At 47.9% G+C, this 24,965-nt stretch overlaps 1 long non-coding RNA gene across 1 annotated transcript in view; it reads right to left on the bottom strand.

The window, feature by feature from the left end:
- Positions 1 to 24,965, bottom strand: part of LOC146395873 (uncharacterized) — a 979,457-nt gene that overhangs the window by 631,764 nt on the left and 322,728 nt on the right. The window lies entirely within an intron of this gene.

Raw genomic sequence — 24,965 nt, 5'->3', positions numbered from 1 at the left:
TGCATCCCAGCGCTACAGAGACTCTGCCTCATTGGGAACTCCAATCTCAACTTTTAAAAAGAGGTGGAGGGGGGAGTTCTCATTGTAGCTCAGTAGTAACAAACCCGAACCCAACTAGTATCCATGAGGATGCAGGCTCAATCCCTGGCCCTGCTCAGTGGGTTAAGGATCCTGCATTGCTGTGGCTGTGGTGTAGGCCAGCAGCTGTAGCTCTGCTTCATTCCGACCCCTAGCCTAGGAACTTCCACATGCCGTGGGTTTGACCCCTAGCCTAGGAACTAAAAAAAAGAAAAGGAAAAGAAAAAAAGAGGTGGAGGGGGCCACAAGAGTGATACCAACTATGTTATGTTTTGACAAATGATGTATTGAATAACCAAAATAAAGAAATGGCAGCTTGAAAATAGAGACCCAGTATTTATTGGTGAATTCCAAGAGGTCAATCGCCAAAGCAAAGAGAATTTACAGAATTCCCATTACATGCCTAGCACAGTGCTAGGTGCCAGGAGACACAAGAGAAAACTCAGACCACATTCCTGCCCAATTTAGCTGGGGGAGACCAGACACACCCAGAAGCTAGGAGACGAGATAGTGTTCTACGTCACTGCCTTTATGCTGGTCTAATAGGTGCTAAACCCAACAGGGCAGACCGAGAAGAAGAGGACAGGCTGTAGTAGGTGCAGGAGCTGGAGGGAGATCCCACTGAGGGTGACATTGGGGACCCTCCCATGGGAGCGCTGATCTGTTGGGAAGCTCTCCAGTTCCTCATAGGCCCACCTTTTCTTTTTTTTTTTGGCTGCCCCATGGCATATGGAGTTTCTGGGCCAGGGATCAGATCCAAGCCACAGCTGTAGCCACAGCAACATCTTTTTTTTTTTTTTTTTTTGGTCTTTTTAGGGCCGCACTCGCAGCATATGGAAGTTCCCAGGCTAGGGATCCAATCAGAGCTGTGGCCGCCGGCCTATACCACAGCCACAGCAATGCAAGATCCAAGCCTGGTCTGCGACCTACACCACAGCTCACGGCAACGCCGGATCCTTGAGTGAGGCCAGGGCTCAAACCTGCATCCTCGTGGATACTAGTCAGGTCATTTCTGCTGAGACATAACAGGAACTCCCGACATCAAATTCTTTAACTCGTGCCGAGCTGGGGATCGAACCTGCACCCTGGCACTGCAGAGACACCCCCACAAATCCCATAGCCCCACAGAGGAAAGTCCGGGCCCATCCTCCTTTGAAGGCTGGAAGATGGATGGGGTCTTCATTCCAGGGTGGTGAGAGTGCTGAGCCTGGAACCCGTGATTTCCATTCTCCAGCAGTTCAAGGAACAGGCTTCCCTGATCAGCCTGCACCTTCCATGGATAATTCCAGACCTGGAAGCGGTGTGTGCTCCTTCCTAGAGGGAGTGCCTTTACAAGTTCTCCCAGAGGGGGTGGCATATCATCAGCTTTACTAACACTTCCCAAGGCAGGAAAAGCTGTCCATGGATTTGGATCATAGATGAACTGGGCAACTTGTCTCTTAAGAGAAAAGAAATTGAACCTGCTGCCTGAGTCACAGTGAAGTGACTCTAGTCTTCAAAACGGAGATCAGGAGTTCCCGTCGTGGCGCAGTGGTTAACGAATCGGACTAGGAACCATGAGGTTGCGGGTTCGGTCCCTGCCCTTGCTCAGTGCGTTAAGGATCCGGCGTTGCCGTGAGCTGTGGTGTAGGTTGCAGACGCGGCTCGGATCCCGCGTTGCTGTGGCTCTGGCGTTAGGCCGGTGGCTACAGCTCCGATTCAACCCCTAGCCTGGGAACCTCCATATGCCGAGGGGGCGGCCCAAGAAATAGCAACAACAACAACAACCAAAAAAAAAAAAAAAGACAAAAAAAAAAAAAAAAAAACGGAGATCAAGGGTATGAGTGTATTTTGGTGAGTTTGAGGATTGTCCTGGAAGGTCCAAAGGGTATAGTCATTGTACAGATAACAGAAAGAGCATTGAAAGAGGAGTCAGAAAACCTGGATTTTGCTCTGGTTCTGAAGTTTAACTGCTGTGTGACCTTGAATAAGTCACTTAATTTCTCTGAGTCTCTTCTTTTTTTTCACATTTCTGAAATGAAGTTGTTTGACCTTGTAACATTTAAGCCCTTTTTTAAACATGAAGAATTTTATCTTATTTTATTTTTTTTTAATTGAAGTATAGTTGATTTAACATATTATATTAGTTTCAGGAGCACAACATAGTGATTCATTTTTTCTTTCTTTTTTTTTTTTGTTTTTGTTTGTTTGTTTTGTTTTGTCTTTTTAGGGCTGCACCTGAGGCATATGGAGGTTCCCAGGCTAGGGATTGAATCGGAGCTGTAGCCACCGGCCTACGCCGCAGCCACAACACAGGATCCAAGCGGTGCCTGCAACCTACACCACAGCTCACGGCAACGCCGGATCCTTAACGCACTGAGCTAGGCAAGGGATTGAACCTGTTTCTGCATGGATGCTAGTCAGATTCATTTCCACTGAGCCACAACAGAAACTCCAATTCAATTTTTTAATCGATTTTATCCATTATACTCCATTTACATTTATTACAAAATAATGGCTCTATTTCCCTGTGCTGTACAATATATTCTTGTATCCTATTTTATACAAAGTAGTTTGCATTTCCTACACCCCTACCCCCATCTTGTTCCCTGCCACTTCCCCACTGATAACTATTAGTTTGTTCTGTGTGAGTCTGTTTCTGTTTTGTTATATACAACCATTTGTTTTATTTTTTAGATTCCACATATAAGTGATACGCAGTATTTGTCTTTCTCTGTCTGACTTATTTCCATTATCACAGTCCCCTCCGAGTCCATCCATGTTGCTGCAAATGGCAAAATTTCATTCTTTTTTATGGTTGAGTAGAATTCCATTTATATATATATATATATATATATACACATACACATACATATATATACACACACATACACACACATACAAATACATATGTAATTTTATATATATATCACATGTATATATATGTGTGTTTATGTGTGTGTGTGTGTGTGTATCACATCTTCTTTATTCATTCATCTGTTGATGGACACAGGCTATTTCCATATCTTTGCTATTGTAAATAATGCTGTTATGAACATTGGGATGCATGTATATTTTCGCTTAGTGTTTTCTTTTTTTTTGGTCTTTTTTTGTCTTTTTAGGGCCGCACCCACGGCATATGGAGGTTCCCAGGCTAGGGGTCTAATCAGAGCTACAGCTGCCAGGCACAGCCACAGCCACACCAAGCTGCAACCTACACCACAGCTCATGGCAATGCCTGATCCTTAACCCAGTGAGCAAGGCCAGGGATCAAACCCCCAACCTCATGGTTCCTAGTCAGTGTTCATTTCTGCTGCACCACAACAGGAACTCCCATAGGGTAGTTCTATTTTTAGCTTTTTGAGGAGCCTCCAGACTGTCTTCCATAGTGGCTGCACCAACATACATTCCCATCAACGGCGTACAAGTGTAGAGTTTCTCCACATTTAAGCCCTTCTAACTGGGATATTCTGAATTTATAAAATGTTTAAGGGGTGAAATTATGGTAGAGTTGTTTAAGATGCCCTGACACTGGCCCCAGTCAGATGAAATTCTAAAGTTTCCATCAGGACAGTAAATACGGAAGATCCAGAAAAAGAAACCTCGTGACTACCTCCGTGATGGAGAGTGGGAAGGAGTTCCCTGGTGGCATAGCAGGTTAAGGATCCGACACTGTTGTTACTATGGCGCAGGTTCTATACCTGGCCCAGGATCTTCCACATGCTGTGGGTGCAACCAAAAACAAAAAAAGGGGTCGGGGGGAGAGAAGAAGAAGAATGTTGTGATGTGAACTTTCCATCCAGGGAACTGGCCCCAATAGAATGAAGTATTAAAATATTTTTTAATTTAATGAAATGCTGAGGAGAGGGTGACGCAGGTATTTCAGAGGCTGCTTGGGTGCTTAAGTGGGTCAGACATTATCATTTTAAATAATGTTGAGAATCCTGTGAGGTTAAACCAAGGTCTGCAAAAAGAATCCCATTTTTCATAGCCTACAGCGAATTGCTTTTGGAAAATTGGGCTGGCGAGGGAAGAAATGAAAGGCAGATAAAAATCAAACCACAGCGGGTGGACCTTTGCTCTGAGTGGGCAGTGGGCATCTCCATAGCTCTTTGAAACAAAAAATAAATTGATCCTCCTGGAGTTTAAATCAGAGCCAGATTTTAGACTGGAAACAGTCATTTGGAAAATGTCACTGCATGTTCCCTATGTCCTATTTGTTCTCCTGGCCACGTGTGTGTGTGTGTGTGTGTGTGTGTGAGTTATATACAGATTTGTACATAGACCATAAAGGGAAGAGCATACCTGTGCTCTTCTTTGTTTATTTTTTAAAATTTTTTTATTTTTTGCCATACCCATGGTGTGCGCACATTCCCAGGCCAGGGATTGAACCTTAGCCTCAGCAGTGACAACACTAGATCCTTAACCCAATGATCAGCCAGGAAACTCCCATCTTCCTTCTTATTTTTCTTTCTTTCTTTTTTTTTTAGGGCTGCACCTGCGGCATATGGAAGTTCCTAGGCTGGGGTGGAATCAGAGCTGCAGCTGTAGCCTAAGCCAGAGCCACGGCAACATCAGATCCTTAACTCACTGAGTGAGGCCAGGGATCGAACCTGCACCCTCTCAGACACTATGTTGGGTTCTTAACCTGTTGAGCCACTTCCTTCTTTTCACAAGTTCAAATATAGACAGCAGCAAACAAATATACGGAAATAATAGGCAGACCCCAGGGAATCTCCAGAAGCATTGTTTGGTGTGCCATGTTAGAGTGAAATGTAATATTTCACTTAAGTAAATGTTGGGCATTTGATATTTACAACCCCCATGTCATGGGGCCTGATCTGCATCAGCCTAGAGGGGGCCTTTGTCTAAGTCCTCCAAAGCCCCCAGGTAGATGGGGGCAGGAGAGGCAGAGCCTTGCTAACTTTTGACCCATCCCCATAAAGATTCAGTCGGAAAGGAACTTTAGGAGTTCCCCTTATGGCATAGCAGAAACAAATCTGACTAGGAACCATGAAGCTGCAGGTTCGATCCCTGGCCTCATTCAGCCGATTAAGGATCCTGCATTGCCGTGAGCTGTGCTGTAGTTCACAGATGTGGCTTGGATATGATGTTGCTGTAGCTGTGATGTAGGCTGGCGGCTACAACTCTGATTCGACCCCTAGCCTGGGAACCTCCACATGCCAGGAGTGTGGCCCTAAAAAGCAAAAAAAAAAAAAAAAAGGAACTTTAAACCCTCTGATCCGGGGAGTTCCCTGGTGGCCTAGTGGATTAAGGACCCAGTGTTGTCACTGCTGTGGCTCAGATTCAATCCCTGGCCTAGGAACTCATACATGTCATGGGTGTGGCCAAAAAAAACAAAAATAAAAGATTCTGATATCAGACTCACTTTCTGATATCACAACTGAGCCTTGAGTACACATATGTGTGGAAATATTTCTTGAGAACCTGCTAAGTGTTCTAAATGCTATAGGAAGACAGAAGATGCGTAAGGCATGACTCCCCACATCAAACCACTGGCAATCTAGTAGGAACACCAGAATACCTACTAGTGCCATGAAATAAAGTATGACATCAACAGATGAAGGAGAGCCATGAAGAGGGCCAGGCTTTTGGAACACCTGGGCGGGGACTGGAAGAACCCATTCATCCCCTCAGTCACTACCCCCCAGGGGAGGAGGGCCGGATCTTCCAGGCCAGTGGAGCCACCTGAGCAAAATCAAAGCCAGACTGTGTGAAGAACATGGCAGGGCACTGTCTAGCCCAGGCCAACTGGCCACTATCTATCTGCAGGGAAACACAAAGGCACCTACAAATGTAACTGAAGGGGGTCAGTGCTTAGGGCCACCAGCGTGAGTGTCAAAGGGGTAACAGCCCAGTGAAGCGGCCGCAGCAAAAGGAAAGGAAGGCTCTTCCAGGCTTGATGGACTTGATGCTGAGACATGCCCCCACTTGCTGGCCCAACTCTCCTTGTCACAGTCATGCATCCATGCTCTCCTGCTCCAGGGCCCACCTTCCAGGCTCCAGTTACAGCCTCAGGGCCCAGAGTGCAGAGAAGGACAGGGGAGCTCCCTTGACAGTGACCCTGATGGGTGGGGTCCCCACGCCATCCCTTTCTTGAGACTCACCTGTCTCCCCCTACCCCAGTCTCTCCCCTGGGGGAGCTGAGGGAGAAGCCACTCTTAGAAGCATCCTTGCGGGCACCCCTTGGCCCTCACCATCACCCTCCCCCCACCCCTCCCCCAATGCCCTTCCTCCCCCAACCCACACACTCTCCCCCCTCCCTCCCCCACCCCTTCCCCTCCATTTGTTTCAATGAACAGTCCCTTTTATCTATTCTGTAGGTACAAATGAAGCTGTCAAATTTGATCAGGCGCTTGATATGACAGAATGTGGGAGTCAGGACCCCTCGAACAGAGCGCGCCTTGTCCGTCACAGCCCGCCTGACACTTCCCATAATGCCCAGACTGATGAGATTCTGAGTAGGGCCCAGCACATTTTCAACTCTATTTTGGGTGAAAACCCTTCTTGAAAGATCTTGAAAGGAGCTGGCAGTTCAGCCGCCCGGATGATTAATGAGGGTTGGCTCCGCTGGATGGATTTCTCCTGGTGCCAAGAGCCGTCCTCCCAACAGGCTAGGGCAGAGCGTGTGGCCGTTGACTTCCCCCAGCCCCAACACCCCCATCCCCAGCCACAACACCCCCCAGAAAGCCTCTCCCCAAGCCCTGGGACACCCCTCCCTCCTCTTCCCTCTGCCCACACCCACGTCTAGCCCCCCATCTTTCTCTGATGCTGGAACAGCCACGCACATGGAAAATGTTAAATGTCACAGCCGGGGGAGGGGGGCTGGCTGGGGTGCTTTGCAGGCCTGTGGGGCATGGGGGTGGGGACTCAGAGTGGATGAAGGGGCAGTGGCCCAAGCTTTCCTTGAGTGCCATATCACATGCCTCAATGGTCAGGAGTGGGCTGGTCCACTTTTTCCCTGTGGAACTCTGGGGACAGAAAGCATGGCACATCTTGTGCCCCCAAAGAGTTAAGCATCAAAGTCCTTGTGGTTTTTTTTTTTTTCCCATCTCAGTTTCTCACAGACGGGTGCCCACTGACATTTGGAACAAGGCAACTCTTAATTGGGCAGGACCCTCCTATTCAGGGCAGAAGATTTAGCATCCTTGGTCTCAAGTCACTACTTGTTGGTAGCACCCACAATTTGGGAGGGAACCAAAAAATTTCTTCTACTATCCCAGCATCCCTGGTTGAGGACCACCCCTGGAGTAAAGAGCCTCCTCCCCCCTCCACCCAGTCTCCTGCCCCCTCCTCTGCCTCTTCCAGCTCTCACACCCCAAGCCCACTCAGTGGGGAGAGACCCCTGAAAGAGAGGGAAAGAGGAGTTGGGCGTATTACCCCCCCAATACTAATGCTTCCCATCTGACAGCTCCTCCAGCCAGCCTGCTCTAAACTCTATTTTCTTCCCTCCTCTTCTGCTTTGCCATTTCCACTGCAGACTGTGGCTCATCCACACACAGGAGAAGAGAATGGTCCCCAAAACTTCTTTAGGGTTTCCAGGCTCAGCATCCTTCAGGAACTGGCTGAAGGAGAACAACTGGGGTTGTGATGTTTGGCTCCTTCTGGAACATCTAAAGGTATGTTTTTCAAGCCGGGTTCCCAGGTCTGGGGATTCCGTCAGAGGAGAATCCAGGTCCCTGGAACCAGGGTCATCAGCCAGGATCTTGTGACCCAGGCTAAGCACATTCCATGGGGCCAGACCATGAGGGAAGTTTCCCAACAACGCCAAGCCACACCTTTGCTCCTCACTCCCCATTTTCTTCTCTCCCTTTCCTTCTGAAAAAGAGAAAGAGAGAAACCCCAGAGTTTACATACTCCCAGGCCACTGGGTAAATGCCCAACCAGCTCTGAGTTCATCCAGCCACCAGATGGACCCAAGGCCTTCACTGAGCATCCTTTCCTGAGAATCTACTTCCTGTGAGGCAGGGGCCTGCCCCCCTGCATATCCTAGTGAGCTCCTGCCCTCATGGAGCTTCCAGGCAAATACAGAGGAGAACAAACTATGCAGATCAATACGTAATTATAAATGTGGTAGCAGCCACGACAGAAAGTGATTCATGGTGCAGACAGAGCGGGTAACGAGGAACTCTTGTTTAGAACCAAAGTCAAGGAGAGCCTCTTTGGGAAGATGACTTTGCAGCCGAGCCCGGAAGGCTGAGTGGGCTCAGCCAAGAGAGGAGGGTGTCGTTTCTCGGGCTGGAAAATCCATACTTGAATGTCAGAAGAATTATCCGATCAGGTAGGCACCATCCCTTGTAGCTGGGCCTCCGCTGAAGGAGAAAAACCCAGCCTGCCCGGGTTGGGAGGAGAAGGGATAAAGAGCACCAGCATCCACCCACCCTACGCCACCCTGCCCTACCTTCCTGGGACCAGGGGCAGCTGGAGCCAGGGGCAGGGCAAAGAGGGGAGGGATGGGAGGAGGGGAAAAGGGACCTCTCACGGAAGTCATGAGAACATTCCCAGGCAGAGCTTTGAGGTTTTTCTAGCTCCTGGAGCTGTGGCCTGGACAGCTGCAGATGAAGACAAAAATTAAACTCCTGATCACTCCAATCAACCTCTAATTCCAAGGTTCATGCCGCAAGTGTGAAGCTTGAGGGGGAAAATCAGCCTTCTCTCCTCCTGAGAGCTACGTTTTTCATGAAGGATGGAAGGTGTGTTTCTTACTCCTGGAAACATAGGCCTTTCCCAGTTCCTTGTTATCCGCAAGGCCAAACCTTTCCCCTGGCATTCAAGTCCGCCACAGGCCGGCCAAAGGCCCTTTCCGTCCAGCTGGTCCTTCTTCCCCCTCCTCTCATTTTCACCCCAACCACTTGTGGGTTTCCCTCACTTTGAATCTCTTGAGCCCCTTATTTTTTTTTCTTGGCTGTGCCCATAGCATGCGGAAGTTCCCAGGCCAGGGATCGAACTCACTCCACAGCAGCAACCCAAGCTGCTGCGGCAACAATGCCAGGTCCTTAACCCATTGAGTCATGTGGGAACTCCTCGCACCCCTTATGTTATCTTCCTTCTAGTGCATCTCTATGTGAGAACCTCTCATTGCCCTCCACTGGACCATAAGTTCCTTAATGTATGGAAGATTCTTTACCTTGGCAGCCCCTGTGTGCCTGGAACAATCAGGGACATAAGGGACAGTCAGTAAAAGTTTTGAATTCTCTTTAATTTGAAAAGACCTTGACTATTTGTCAATGTCTTGGAACTAAAGTCTTTAGTTGGGTAATGCAAGAAACCTGGGGCTGAGGCCCAGAGCAGGGACAAAAGACAGAGCAACCAGGACAGAGTGAAAGGAGGTGCGCCCTCTACCCGTGGCCCATCACCAGCTGCCCCAGAAGCCTTTCCTTCTCTTGTCATTGCAGAACCGAGGGGTGGCCCTGGGGGGCAAGGGGGTCACTTGAGCCCCAAGCCTAGAGGCAGGCCAGGGAGACCCACTTGGGGATGGGGCTGTCAGTGGCCTCTTTGCTCTACCAACTCACCGTGGTGGCTGAAATTCCATCACTCAACTCATTCCCTGGGATTAAGAAACAATGTCCTGAAAAAACATTGTAAAATGTGCTTATGAAGGAGTTCCCGTTGTGGCTCAGCAGTTAGGAACCTGATTAGTATCCATGAGGAAACAGGTTTGATCCCTGGCCTCACTCAGTGGGTTAAGGATCCGACATTGCCATGAGCTGTGGTGTAGATCAATGACTCGACTCAGATCCCCCATTGCTGTGGCTGTGGTGTAGGCCAGTGGCTGCAGCCCAAATTGGACCTCTAGACTGGGAACTTCCATATGCTCTGGGTGTGGCCCTAAAAAGAAAAAAAATGTCCTTGTGAAAGAGGCAGAGGGGGAAGGCCACCCTCTCACCTGCTGAGGAAGAGCCCCCACCTGGGCAGGCAGAGAGCGGGGTCTGCAGGGAGTGAGAAGTAAGGCCACTGAGGGGTGAAGGAGCCATGTCAGGAAGGCTCTGGAACATGTCCCTGCAAGGAGCTGGCAGCCGGGCAGCGCCCACACCAAGAATGCAGCAGAGGACTCCCTTCAGAGAGCAAGCCCATGGCAACAACGGATTCTCTATCTGACCCTTAACTCACCCCCAAAAGCCACCACCACCAGGGAGGCCCCTGGCCTGCATTCATGGCTGCCTCTCCAGCATCCAGTCCGTAGCTGGCACATAGCAGGCCCTGATGAGATTTCCAGGAAGAATGAATAAGTGAACAAGGCTGAAGAGAGGTCCATCCCCAGCAAGGAACAGTGACCCCCCTCTCAGTTCCACAGAGGGTCCCAGAAGCCTGTGACAACACAGACCCAAGTGGCAGGAAGTGATCCATGGAGCCCCCCCATCTAGCATTCGCGGGTCCACAGCTGAGGACTCATTTGACAAACTTACCCCAGCAGCTTCTGGAACAGAACCGAGCTCCCTGCTGCCTTTCAGAATTTCTTCAGGGAGAAAGAGAATTTTCCTGGCCATTGGGCCAGAATAGAAAAACAAGGCTACATAAAACAGGCCTAAGAGGGAAAGGGTAGGCCAAAACGGAGGTGCCCCTCTCTCCCCCGACCTCACTTCTTTTTTTTTTTTTTTTTGCAGCGAGGAGGAGGAAGAGGAGGGGGAGGGGAGAGGGAGGAGGAGGATGGGGTCCCAGCATATTGACCCCCCCACCCCCTCGCAGAGGTCCTCGCAGGCAGGGAGTCGAAGAAAAGTTTTCCGAAGCTGATTACTGAGAGGGTAACTGAGTACACGGAGCACATGTGAACAGGCTCCTCGTTTCCAATTCAGGACTGTCAGATGGTGATTAATGACTAACAGCCACGGAGCGGCCTTGATTGCCAAGTGCCGTATTGTTAATGCTGACATTTAATGATGCCGGACACAACTCCAGCACAATTCCACACCATCATCCGCAAATAGCGCTCGACGGACTTAATTGGTTAAGTGTGTGTGTATGTGTGTGTTTGTGTGTGTGTGTGTGTAGGAGGGGAGGTATAAAGGGCGAGGTATAAAGGGAGGTATAAAGAAGTGAGACGTCTATGTTTGAATTCACCCTAGTTGCACATCTATATTTTAATATGTGTAGCCGTGTTATCACAAGAGTCGAGGTCGGGGGAGAGTCTATCTGCCGACTCACAATAGCACCTCAGTCCCCACCTGACGCCCCCAGTGCCACACCCCACCAGCCACTCATCTGACCCCTGCTGCGGTCCCCCTACCACCACCACCACCACCACCACTGCTGTCTCTCAGGGGCATGTCTGTGAAGTTAAAACACATGAAAGAGCTTTGAAAGAAGAAGTTGTCTGGAAGTGGGCCTGGATCCAGGGCTCCTGAGAAGCCACTTTTTCACTGGACTCAGATCAATGGTCCCTTGGCCCGTCTGACTGGGCCATCCCGCCTTTGCCAAGAGGGAACCGTTACCCCCGTTCCGGAACTCAACCCTCTCTTAGGAAAGGAACAGAATCCATCCTCATGTTCTAGAAACAGAGTCCCAGGCCACAGGGACAGAGAGACAGGCCCAGCAAGGATAACCAGGGCCAACTGAGCAGGGTGACAAGGGGTCCGGGAGAGGAAGGAGATCTTTGCTCCAAAAAGGACATCCGTGTGAGGAATCCATATTCGTGGAGCCTGGCTCCACTGGGCAGAGGGAGGGTGAAGCCCAGGGAGCTGCCATCTGGTTGGGGAGGTAAGTGGGCAGAGCAGGACAGCCTGGACTCTGGCTGCTCAGGCCCCATTCAGAGGTCAGTGCAGAGGAGGGAACTGTCTAGAAAAGGCAGGGAATATGCAAGGGGTCTGACTCCAGGCAGCCCTTGCGTGAAAAGAGCTGGAAAGGCCCTTCTCTAGGTAAGGGTTTTAGAAAGTTGAACTCCCATGAACTCCCCTTCAAAACCTTGTTCCTCAAAGTGTGGGTATAAGACCAGCAGCATTGCTGTGGCCTGGGAGCCTGTGAAAAATGCAGAATTTCAAGCCCCACCCCAGATCAGTGGCTCTACATCTGCACTTGAACTGGTCCCCTCGGGATCAGCAAGTGCAGTCAAGTTTGAGAAGCACAGCTCTAAATGCCCTGGTCAGGAAGCCACATGCAGAAGCAGGCTTGCCCCAAGGACCCGGCTCCCGGAAAGTCTCCTGACGTTTGCCTGAAGTGCTGCTCACCCCAAGGAGACCAGGGCTCCCCACATCTTTCCTGGTCACTCCCCATGACCCTGTGGCCCCTGGCCACATCTCAGAGAAGTAGCAGTGTGCACCCTGTTGCTTTTCTCCATTTGGAGCAGGAACCTAGAGGGAAGGCCCAACAGCCCTGGTTTTTAGGACTTGTTACAGCGGGAGGCCCAGGTGGCTTTGCCAAGCTCACCCCTGGCTGATCCCCCGTGGGCTTGGGTCACAGGAGCAGGTGACTCTTCTGTGGGTGTCCCAGGTCTAGTGGTGGGGACTGAAGCCCCCCATGCTGAGGAATCAATCCATCACTGAGACCTCCTCTGTGTAATGACCCTCAGGGCCCACGTCCACTTCCTTAGGCTCTGCTAACCTCCCTGCCCGCCCTGCTCAGAAAACAATAATCAAAAGCTAATGTGTTTTTCTTGTGGCTCTGGCCTAGGGGTGACCCTGCTGGGACCCCACCTTCCAAATCCCCTTGGATGCCCCAGCACATCTTCCTGCTAGGTCTCTCCTCTTTGAAATGATGGCCTAGGAGTTCCTGTTGTGGCTCAGCTGGTTAAGAACCTGACATAGCCTCCGTGATCCCCGGTCTCGCTTAGTGGGTTAAGGACCCAGCATTGCTATGGTTGTGGGGGAGACCTGTAGCTGCAGCTCCAATTCGACCCCTAGCCTGAGAACTTCCATATACTGCAGGTGCAGCTTTAAAAAAAAAATCTTTTTAATTAAGAAAATAAAAGAAACTATGGCCTATTCTTTTCCTTTTTTTGGCCACACCCGAGGCATATGGAAATTTCCCAGACCAGGATTAAACCCACACCACAGCAGTGACTCCAGCCACTGCAGTGACAACACTGGATACTTGCCCCACTGTGCCACCAGGAAACTCCCTAGCTGCCCTTTCTTTCCCCTCCTGCCAAATTTAGCTTTCCCCCCAGCTTCATTAAACACTCCCTGGACCTTGATCCTGGAGCCTGACCCCACTCTGAATTTGTAGGAAAGAACCAGGAGCCCAGAGACCTGGTTCCAGCTCCTCTGCTCCCCGGGGCGAAGCCCTTCACAGATGTCTTTAGTTTCCTGCTCATAGAGTGAGGGGCTTGAAGAATACGGATGATCTCAGGGTCCTGTTCAGCTGTAACACTGTGATTTTATTTCTGAGGATCACAGTGGAGACAATGACCACGGATGTTACACGACACTGAGAAGTTTACAATGATGCACAAACATTTGGCAATAAGGAGTGCCTTTCCCGAATCACCCCCCAGCCAGTGTCTTTGTAAGTGTCCTATTGTTTTCATGGTGAGAAGTTTATAATGATGCACAAACATTTGGCAATAAGGAGTCCCTTTCCCGAATCACCCCCCAGCCAGTGTCTTTGTAAGTGTCCTATTGTTTTCATGGTTTGTGCGTTTCCCTCGACAGATTGGGAGCAACATGAGGGCAAAGTTGCCGGTTTCTATTTCTTTCGCATCCTCTCTCGGTGACTAATACTCAGAGAAGTCACTCAGCAGCATTGCTCACCAGGTGACAGACTGATTGCCCTCCTAGCTGTATTTTCATTTAAATGACCTGGTAAGAAACTGAACAGAAAAGTGGTCACCTTGCCTTCTGAGCGAGGGAAGGTAAAGAACCACTTTTAAATATGCATGTCTCATTTCTCTTGAAGGAAAGAAAAAAATAGTTTGCCGTCTTAAAATTAGGTGGATTTGGAAATTCAAAAGGAATTTTTAATATTCCCTTGCAAACTAGCACCTACCAGCATGCCCTAGGCTTAATTCTATTCCCCCAGCACTCACTGAGCAAACTGCGTGCTGAGCACCAAGCCTCTGCTCAGCAGGCTCAGAAGAAAGACTATAAAGCAACAGAATTTTCTAACAAACACAGCAGGACTTAGACATCACAATAAATATTGTGAAAATGATTATTTTGAAATGACCTACTGATTCTATTCTCCTGCCTTACTCAAAACTCCTTGGAAATTTTTTTTCTTTTTCAGCCGCCCCCAAAACACATGGAAGTTCCCAGGCCATTAATCGAATCCGAGCTAGAGCTGCAACCTGCACCACAGCTGTGGCAATGGCGAATCCTTAACCCACTGCACCAAAGCAAGAACTCTATGGTACTCTTTAAAAACAACCTGCAAAGCCCATCACGTTCTTTATTGGCAAAGACGAAGCTGCATGCATTGATTAGCAAAAAGAAATGTTTCTTGAAGCCAAGCTGGATGGCAAGGCTCATTCAGTCAGGTCAAGAATCTAAATAGGAGTTCCCTGGTGACTCAGCAGGTTAAGGATCCGGCATTGCCACTGCTGCAACGTAGGTTCAATCCCTGGCCTGGGAACTTCCACACGCTTTGGGTGCAGCCAAAAAAAAAAAAAAATCTAAATAATCTGTACCTTTCAATGATGCTCTTAATCACACATAGGAAGAGCATGCAGCCTTCCCATGTGAACACTTTGAAGGTCCTCTTTCACTGATTCACATGAGCTCAGCTGTGTCATGATGGACTCCTTGCTTCTAGCCTTGCCTACACCCACCCCCATCATTTATTCTCAATCCAGCAGGCCAAGAAATCCTTTAAAAGCATCAGATCAGGAGTTCCCATAGTGGCTCAACAGTTAATGAACCCAACTAGCATCCTTGAAGACGCAGGTTCGATCCCTGGCCTCTCTCATTGGGTTAAGGATCTGGCATAGCCATGAGCTGTAGTGTAGGTTGCAGACATGGTTCATACCCCATGTTGCTGTGGCTCTGGTGTAGGCTGGCAGTTACAGCTCCCATTCGACTCCTAGCCTGGGGACCTCCCTATGCCATGGATGTGGCCCTAAAAGACAAAAAAAAAAAAATCAGATCAGAATTCCTGATGAGACGCAACAGGATTGGGACATCTCTGGAGTACTGGGATGCAGGTTCAATCCCTGGCAGGGCACCGTGGATTAAGGATCTGACATTGCCACCACTATAGCTTAGGTCACAACTGTGGCTTGGATCTGATCCCTGGCCCAGGAACTCCGTATGCCATGGGGTGTCCAAAAATAAAATATAATAATTAATTAATAAACATTTTAAAAATAATTTTAAAAAAACCATCAGATCATGTCATGCACCTGCTTGAAACTCTACAAGAGCTGCCATTCTACTAAGAGCAGAGACCAAAGTCCATAGAGTGGCTCCCCAGTGCCTTCCCCACCTCTTCTCCACTGCTGCCTCCTCCAGTCACTGTGTTCCAATCACATGGCCTCTTCACCAAGCTCCTCTAAAGGCCAGGCATGCTCCAACCTAGCGGCTTTGTTCTAGAAATCTTTTCTCTCCCTGGAGATCTTTTCTCCCAAAGATCTACTTGGGCAAATCTCTCATTTCCCTCAAATCTTTGGTCAACCCTCACCTTCTTAATGAGACCTTGTCTGGCCTTGTATTTAATAACTCTACTAGTAATGTCTTGTATTTAATACTCTTCATTTAATAATTCTACACTCTGCACAGAGACACTCATGCACACTCACCTACACACCCTTGCTCCTGATCCCCTTTATCCTGTTCTTTTTTTTTTTTTTTCATGGTACTTATCACCTTTCATTAGACTATATATAATTTATAGTGTTTATTAGGTTTATTGTCATCTGCATCCCCCAGCTAGAATCTAAGCTCAAAAGGGCCAGTGTATTGGTCTGTTTGGTTGAATCCCAAAACCCTAGAACTGGCACAGAGCTGGCACTCAATAAATATATGTTGAATTGAATTGAATTGGATTGAACCACAGATCCCAATTTATCTATAGTCTGGATTTCCAGTTGCTTAAAAATCTGATGATGAGATCTAGAGACACACTCATTAAAGTGACCAAACAGTACACAACAACACATGACAAAGTGGACTCCATGGTGATGCTGTAGGACCCGAGGCAGGAACGAGTTCAAGGATGAAGGCGGCAGAAGAGCCAAGCTTTCTATCTAATGGAGCAAATCTTCTCCTTGTCCCCAGCACATGCCCGATCATTTTAACCTCTGCTCCTTTGCTCTCCCGTCCCTCTGCCAGAAGTCCTCTACCTGCCTGCCCCCTTTCTCAAACCTTCCCACCCATCAACACGCAGCCACAGCCTCTTCCTCCAGGCACCTTTCCTCTATTGCTCCAGCCCTTCCTGACATTCCTCTCCTTGGAGCTCCCACAGCGCCTGCTTTTCGTATCAGACCATTTAATCTTTAAATATAAACAATCTGTTCTAATAATGTGTATGATTTGCCCAGCTCAGAACTGCATCTTTTACTTCTCTCGTTGAACTGTGTAGTGGAGGCAGCTGGCACAAAGGGCACAGTTGGTTGGCCAACAGGCAGAGAGAACAACGGAGGGCTTTCCAGGCACAGGAAACCCCAAAGCAAAGATGTATGGTGGGAACTGATATGATGAGTATAAAGATATCTCACCCATAGTTCTCAGCCCAGGTAAGATGTGAGTCACCTGAAGGAATCCCCATGTGGGGACCCCAATCCAGAAAACTTTTATCAATAAGAATATCAAGGATGCTTAGGCATCACTATTTTTTTTTTCTCTCTTTTTAGGGCTGAACCTGTGGCATATGGAAGTTCCCAGGCTAGGGGTCAAATCAGAGCCATAACCACCAGCCTACAGCACAGCCACAGCAACACAGGATCCGAGTTGAGTCTGCAATCCACGCCACAGCTCATGGCAACACCGGATCCTTAACCCACAGAGTGAGGCCAGGGGCCAGACCCGCATCCTCATGGATACTAGTGGAGTTCTTAACCCACTGAGCCACAACGGGAATTCCTAGCCATCACTAATTTTTCAAAGCTACCCAAGTGATTCTAATATGTAGGTAGAGTTAGGAATAACCATCGTAAGAGTTCCTGCTATGGTGCAGTGGGTTAAGAATCCGATTGCAGGGGCTCAGGTTGCTGAGGAGGCTCAGGTTCGATCCCTGGCCAGGCACAGTGGGTTAAAGGATCTGGCATTACTGCAAGTGTGGTGTAGGTAACAGCTAAAGCTTGGATTCAATTCCTGGCCTAGGAACATCTGTACGCCGTAGCTTCAGCCATTAAGAAAGAAGAAGAACCACAGTATTAGAAAGAAAAAAAAAAAAGAAGAAGGAAATAAAAGCAAAAGAGAGGGTAAATAAAACTATAAAGCAGACCTAAAAAACTGTCCTTTTCCATTTTGTCAAAGTTGTCTGGATGGGAGTTCCCTGACGGCCTAGTAGTTAAGGATTGGGCACTGTCACTGTTGTGACTCAGACTGGATCCCTGGCCAGGAAACTTCTGCATGGCACAGGCATGGCCCCCCAAAAAGAAAGTAGTCTGAATGGATCAGCTGGGGGCAGATGCTGCTGTTCTTTGCCATGGGTACAATAGGCAGCACCAGCCAATCTGTACCCGTGGGATTTAGAAAAGTTTGGGGAAACTAGAGGATCAGTTTAGGTCACTTGAAATTTTATGTCACATTTTCTCCCCGTCCTGGGTTGCTAGCACTAGTTTACTCTCTTATGACTGCCCATCCGAAAAGCCAAGAAGGATGCAAGTTACAGTCAGCTACCATTTCAGAAATTCCTGGCTAATTCTTTGCACCCCTTCTCCCTCCATCCTCTGAAATGGAGCAGAAGCTGCACCTCCTAGCTCTAAAAGGTCACCTGACTTAAGTACATTGAAGAACGCGCCAGAAACGACCTAAGGAGTATCCAGCCGGCGAATCACTTTTCCTCCGCGAGTCCCTGGTTGCCTCCACTTAAAAAATTCAGGCCGACCAGGCGACCAAGCTGCACTTCCCATGAGCTGCCTTCAGGGGGCGCAGGTGCCGGCGGCCCGTCCTCCCACCTCCACTACCTGCACCTCCCACGCGCAGACTATCTCTGTCACCCAAAGTCGCTAGTCGCCAAACGCCACTGTTAGAGGTGAGGCTGACAATACAGGTGTCTCTGGAAAAGGACATGGGACTTACGTTCAGAGGAGGGTGGAAAGGACTGAAAGCTCTTCCTGAGCTAAGAGAAAGGGAACTATGTTGGCGCTTAGAGGCTGAGGGAGGGAGGGAGGCCAGGGAGGAAGGGGGAGGATGTGGAAAGATGGGCCGCTGACGACAAACTCCCCCAAGTCCCAGCCTGGATCCCAGGGGGCGACTTCAGGGGCGCCTCCCCGCCCCTCCTTGCTCGCTGGTCCCTGTGCCCCCGGCCAACCGGTGGCCTCTCCACGCTGAACACGGCCCCCTGAAAAAGTGGAGGGGGAAGAGACCAGCCCCCAGCAGCGAACCCCTTATATACACAGAGGTAACTCGAAACCCCAGAGCCGGGCCAGGGGAGGAGGGGAAGGGGAGAGGGGATGAGGTTTTTCCACTTCCATTCGCAACTGTCAGGCGGGTGATTAATGACCAACAGGTTTGGAATCGCCTTTATTGCCAGATCAGTATTGTTGCCCGTGACAGCTAATGAGGTTGGACAGGCTTCTCCACACTGAGCTTTATGGGGCCGGCTCCCTCCCCTGCAGAGCTCACAAGCCCTGCCAGCTTTTGTGCTCTGGAATGTTCCAGCCCCACCACCACCACCACCCTCCCTCTGTTCCTCCAACACCGCCCCCCCCCCCAGTGCCCTGAACCACCATCTCACCCAGAACCTGCCCCATCCACAAAGGAAGCTGGTACCAAGAGTCTTCCAGCCTGCTTAGAGAGCCCAATCTGTCCTAAGAGCCAGGACTCCAGCCTTGTGGGATCAGGATTGGGAGAATTTATGAGAAAAAAAAAGGGGGGGAGTGGGGGGAGAGAAGGGAACACAAGTAACCCTTAGGGTCCTTGAGTTGAAGGCTTTTGCACACCAGCTCTAGACCAGCTCTGTTCACAAGCCAGTCCCCAAGAAGTGTGTATCACACTTACTGCTCCAGTCCAGCAAACGTATGGAGGGGGTGAGGGTGGAGGCATAATAATAACAGTTAATAGTGATTTTAACCAGCCACCTCCAGCCTAGATACACAAAGCCTGGTTTCAGGGAACAAACCAACTTGGTCCAAGGTCTCTGGGTCAGGAAATACTGGCTTTGTTTTCTGCTCTCTTACAAATAATCTTTACCTTTGTACCAGTTCACATCTTGATATGGTTAAGCACGTGTTTGCCTGGGGTTTAATATTTGAAGGAGTTGGAGCAATGTAATAAGCAAACAGCTTAAAAGGCCCAGAAAGACCCCCTCAGCTTAAAAATCTATTACTTTTCAATGTGATATAAATGTCTTTTGCTTCTGCTCAGAGCAATTTCCTAGTTTACTCTTATTAAACCAGGAGACGGCTTAGCAGAGTTCTTGATTTATGAAACACATACTAGATTCATTAAAACCTTAAAAGATTTAATACATTTTATCAGGACATTAAATCTGTGCAGGCTTTTTAAATCAAATACCTGCCATATTTCATCCTCCACACCCTGCACACTTACTCAAGAACACTAAAATGTGAACTGACAAATATTATAGGTGTTTCAGGCCCGATTTCTAAGTGGCATTAAAGTTCTTTAGGATTTACAGCCCAGCCTCTCTCCACATCTGATCTTCTGAAGAGCAAGTGACTTCCCTCCTTGGAATTCATCTCAGTGGGATGAGCTGAGACCTCCGCTCCCAACATATATGCCAACGTTTTCACTTCTCCCATCCCATGGCCAGTGGTGTCTTTGTTTGTTTTTTTGTTGTTGTTTTATTATGGCCGCACTTGAAGCATATGGAAGTTCCCAGGCAAGGGGTTGAATCGGAGCTGCAGCTGCCAGCCTACACCACAGCCACAGCAACATAGGATCCGAACCGCATCTGTGACCTACACCTCAGCTCACGGCAATGCCAGATCCTTTAACCCACTGAGTGAGGACAGGGATCGAACCCACATCCTCATGTATGCTAGTTGGGTTCTTAACCCACTGAGCCACAAGGGAAAATCCTGGCCAGTGATTTTTATCCTCACAGTTTCTCCAGGACCCACCAGCAGTACCCACCCCACCCCCCATCTTCCATCTTCTTCCAGGACTCCTTTGAGCTCTGCTTCCATCACTCCCAGCTTCTAACCACCCCCCTCCCACCAGTCTCTACTCCCCTGACTCCCTAGGCCGGTATAGCATCTCATGGATGCAACATCTGTCACATGTTAGGATGCCTGGAAAGCTTGCTCTCTCATTTTCAACCACCCCCCTCTTTTTTTAAGTCCTGCTACACAACAATGGTTCTCAGTTGGGGGCAATTCTTCTATGATTTCATCATTTAGGATCGTGGCTTACAGCTCGTAGATGTGCTATAAAAGTCTCCTGAATTAAACTGAATTACGGTCCTGATATATTGACATTTTCCCAATTCCCAAATGGGAGTGGGATGGGGAAGTACATGGCATTGACAGTCAGAGGATCCACCATGACCTAGAGAAGCGACTTAACCCTTGAACTTGCAGGTCCTCCTCTATAAAGCAGGGTTAAGAGTTCCCATCATGGCGAAGCAGAAGCAAATCCAAATAGGAACCATGAGGTTTCGGGTTCGATCCCTGGCCTTGCTCAGTGGGTTAAGGATCCAGTGTTGCCGTGAGCTGTGGTGTAGGTCGCAGACGCGGCTCGGATCCCGAGTTGCTGTAGCTCCGATTGGACCCCTAGCCTGGGAACCTCCATATACCACAGGTGCAGGCCTAAAAAGACAGAAAAGACAAAAATAAATAAATAAATAAATAAAAATAAAGCAGGGTTAAAGGGAAACTATCCTCACGGATTATTATGAGGCTCAAGTGAGCTGATGTAACTCAAAGCACTTTTTACATCCTAAAGAGTCATGTGATGTTTCTCATTTTATTCAACAAGCCCTTATCGAGTGCCCAATATGTGCAAGGAATAATTTAGAGCCTCTGATATGGGGGTGGGAGAGGCAAAGATGAATAAAATGAAAAAAAAAAGCCAGACGACCCCTTGCCCCCAAAAGAGTACATACTATGTAATTCGATTTATATAAAATTCTACTAATACAAACTAAGCTAGAACAAGTGAACAAGGTGTTGCTTGGGAATTAGGGGGTGGGGGTCATGGAGGGGTGGAAGAGATTGCACAGGGGCAGGAAGAAATTCGGGGTGTGGTGCCTGTGTTTGTTACCCTGCCTATGGTCATGGTTTCACAGGTATATAAGGATGTCAAAACTTATCAAATTGCACACTTTACATGAACTTTATTGTATGTCAATTACACCTCAGTAAAGCTGTAAAAACATGTAATCACAAAAATGATCTCTAGGGAACTTCCAACTGATTTCCAACTCATTTTTTTTTTCATGATTCCTCCTTGATCCCTTTACAGAACTCCCTTAAAGAAACATCATTTAGCCCCAAGCAAATGTCCTTTTGTTGTTAGAAGACACCAAAGCTGGGTCTGCCAGCTGAACAAGTTCTAAGTAACCTCTTAATAATTAAGGATATATTTCTTCACTCCTCTTCCCCCAAACTCACCAAAATCTAACTGGGATCAGATGTCCTAAAACATGACCATCTTTTCTCTGTTCGGGGCATTAAGAAGAAACATCAAAATTAAAAAAAAAAAAAAAAAAAAACTTTCCAGGAACTTCCACTCTTGTGATAGAAATGAAACCAAAAATTATAAGAGTTGCCTGGTTCCTTTGAGGCTAACTTGGTTATTGATGAAATGGGCTCTGCTTGTGAAAGAAGGGGTCTCTCCTACCTTTGGTGAGGTGTCCCCTGCGGGACAATTCGCTTGTTGGAGGACTAAACCGTAATTCAGAGATAAGGAATGTGAATGGCTACGGTGGGACTTTTTTTTTTAAATCTTGCTTCAACCTCCAGCTCCAAAAGGAACCAGCTCAGTTTCAAGTCTTGCAGTTTCTGACCACTGATCTACATTCCTGAAAGGTTACATGTGAAATAAATGTGGTGTGTGTGTGCCTTTTAAATTGAATCATCATTTTCTTTCTTTCTTTTTTTTCTTTTCAGTCATATCTTGGCATATGGAAGTTCCCAGGCTAAGAGTCAAATCAGAGCTGCGGCTGTAGGCCACAGCCGCAGCAACTTGGGATCTAAGTTGCATCTACCACCTTAGTCGCAGCTTGATGCAACCCAGATCCTTAACCCACTGAGCTAGTCCAGGGAGCGAACTCTCATCCTTATGGATATTAGTTGGGTTCTAAATCTGCTGAGCCACAACAGGAATTCCTGAATCATCTTTTTCTAATTCATTGGCTATAATGGAGAAATAGATGTGGGGCCATTTGAATTCTGCCTTGGTGACATAAGCTTTGTGATCTTGGGCAATGCCTTAACTTCTCTAAGCTTCAACTTCCTCCTCTAAAATGGGGTTGAACACAAAGGGCTGAGCTGAAGATTTTATGAAATGAGGAAGGCACAGGGCCTGGTATCAATAATGCTTTATGATATCTGAATTGTAAATATCTACTGAGGTATCATTTCGGAGTCCATTATCTCTTCCTCTGATAAGCCTTCATCTGGTTATTACTCAATACCACATAACTTAAAACGTACACCTTCTGTCACTTTAATAATCTTAATCCACAAGCAGGCAAGAACACATTAAGGGAATCTGCTATTTAAAACAGTGACAGCTAGGAGTTCCCTTGTGGCTCACTGTGTTAAGGACCTGGCATTGTCATGGCTTAGGTCCCTGCTATGTCCATCCCTGGCTCAGAACTTCCACATGTTGTGTGTGCCAGCAGGGAAGAAAAAAAGAAGAAAAACAACAATAGTGGATGTTTATTGAACACTTAAAGTGTGCCAATCATTGTATGTGCTTTTCTTGGTTTATTATTTAATCCTCACAACAGTCCTATAAAGTTCATACATGACCCCTATTTTGCAGACAAAGAAACTGAGGCACAGACAAAGTCATTTTCCCAATGTCACACAGCTAGCAAGAGCCCAACGGAGGGGAGGCAGCCCAGGATTTAAAACCAGGCAGTCTGACTGGAATATCTGCACTTAACCACCACTCTCTAGGGAAAGTTTTTTCTTTTTATGGCCACACCTATAGCATATGGGAGTTCCCAGACTAAGGGTCAAATCGAATTGCAGCTGAGGGCTACGCCATAGAAACAGCAACACTGGATCCAAGCTGCATCTGTAACCTGTGCCACAGATCACAGCAACGCCAGATCCTTAATCCACCGAGTGAGGCCAGGGATCAAACCCACATCTTCATAGATACTAGTTGGGTTCTTAACCTGCTGATCTACAATGGGAACTCCTAGGGAAAGTTTAAAAAAAACAACAACAACAACAAAAATAAAACAGATTTTTAAACACATTTGTTTAACTTTTGTTAAACAAATCATCACAGACTTACCTCCCTGGTACTCTGGGATATTGAGACATAAAAATCACGGGTCTCTTAAGGAAGGAATTTTCAGAAATGTTAGATCACCATCTACAAAAGGCTACCCCCTGCCTCTAGACAGGACCGTAACTAAACAACCCAGGCCTGGTAAAAAAGCCTCCTGAGAACAAAATCCCACAACTTCTGCTCATAGTTCATTCCAGAGTTTAATAGTCAGGAAATTCTTACATTACAACGAATTTAAATCCTTTATATGCACGCTAAACCCATTCCTTGGGCTGATCAGCCTCCCAGTATTTCCATTTCTCTTATTCATTCATTCGACTATTAAACATTTATTGAGTGTAAACTATTTTCTTAAATAACGTTTATTAAATGTACCGGGTGGAGTTCTATCACTGAACACGGGACAGAAAAAACTCAAGTTCCAAGAGGATCAATCTGGAAATTGGTCAAGTGTGTATCGGCCGGGAGGTGAGGGTGGGGTGCCAGAAGTGCAGGAACAGGAGAGGAGAGACCCTCATTTATGAAGGTGGGCACAGAACTCTCAGGAAGTGCCTTGCGGCCCACTTATGGGCTTAACAAATAAGGAAACTTCTCAACACAAACTCACCCAGAGCAAACTCCCAGGGGTGGTGGGGGGTGGGGGGCTGGAAATAGGCCAGCCCCAAGCAACAATGGCTGGAAAACCTACACTTTCCTTTTCCTGCGTCCTAAATCTGACCAACACCACCAGGGTGCCATTTTCCCTGTGTAAAAGCTTTCCCTGTAACCAAGGCTGTAATTAAGTGGACTGTCTCTTCGAAAAAACTTCAGTGGCTGAATTAAAAATGCCCCAATGTGATGCTGTCGACCAGTGAAGGCTGCGGTCTGGGAGACACAAGGTCTGGACGCTGGGCCTGGTTCCACTGCGCTGCAGTCTGGGTTTTTTGGTTGTTTTGTTTGTTTGTTTGTTTTTGCCAGGCACCTAAACGCCCACCCAGGGATGCTGAGGGAAGACGCAGCCCCAGCCCACAGGGAACTTAGAGCCTAGCGAGCAGGTACGGACAAGCAGCAGAACTTACCAGGCCCTTAAGCTCCCGACGTTAGAGCAAAGCAGGCTTTCATCCACGGCTATCCTCGCGCCTCACTGAACCTACGTTTTGTTCACTAAAATTAAGATAATTCCCTCAATCTGCTTTATGGTGCTGCGGGGACCTCAAAGGCCAAAGCTCCTACAAAAGCATAAAGGGCAATTCAAAGTAGTGTCTGTTGATTAGCGACGTAATGGTGCTTATCTGCACTTTTGAAAAAGGGGAGCAGAGAATTAGGAAGGTTGTAAAGGATAACCTGCTCTGAAAAAATAGGAACAGGTTTGGCCTAATCTGGAAGGGAATCCAGAGCAAACTCCAAAGTCAAAGCCTGGGAAAGTGACACCTCGTTCTCAGC

Source organism: Sus scrofa, chromosome 15 (assembly GCF_054392235.1).
Source record: "Sus scrofa isolate SSC_HxYL_T2T_F1_AM1 chromosome 15, Sscrofa_HxYL_maternal_Yorkshire_Landrace_v2.0, whole genome shotgun sequence".
Lineage (NCBI taxonomy): Eukaryota > Metazoa > Chordata > Mammalia > Artiodactyla > Suidae > Sus > Sus scrofa.
The sequence above is the reverse complement of the archived record's forward strand: the minus strand, read 5'-3'. Positions and strand labels throughout refer to the sequence as shown.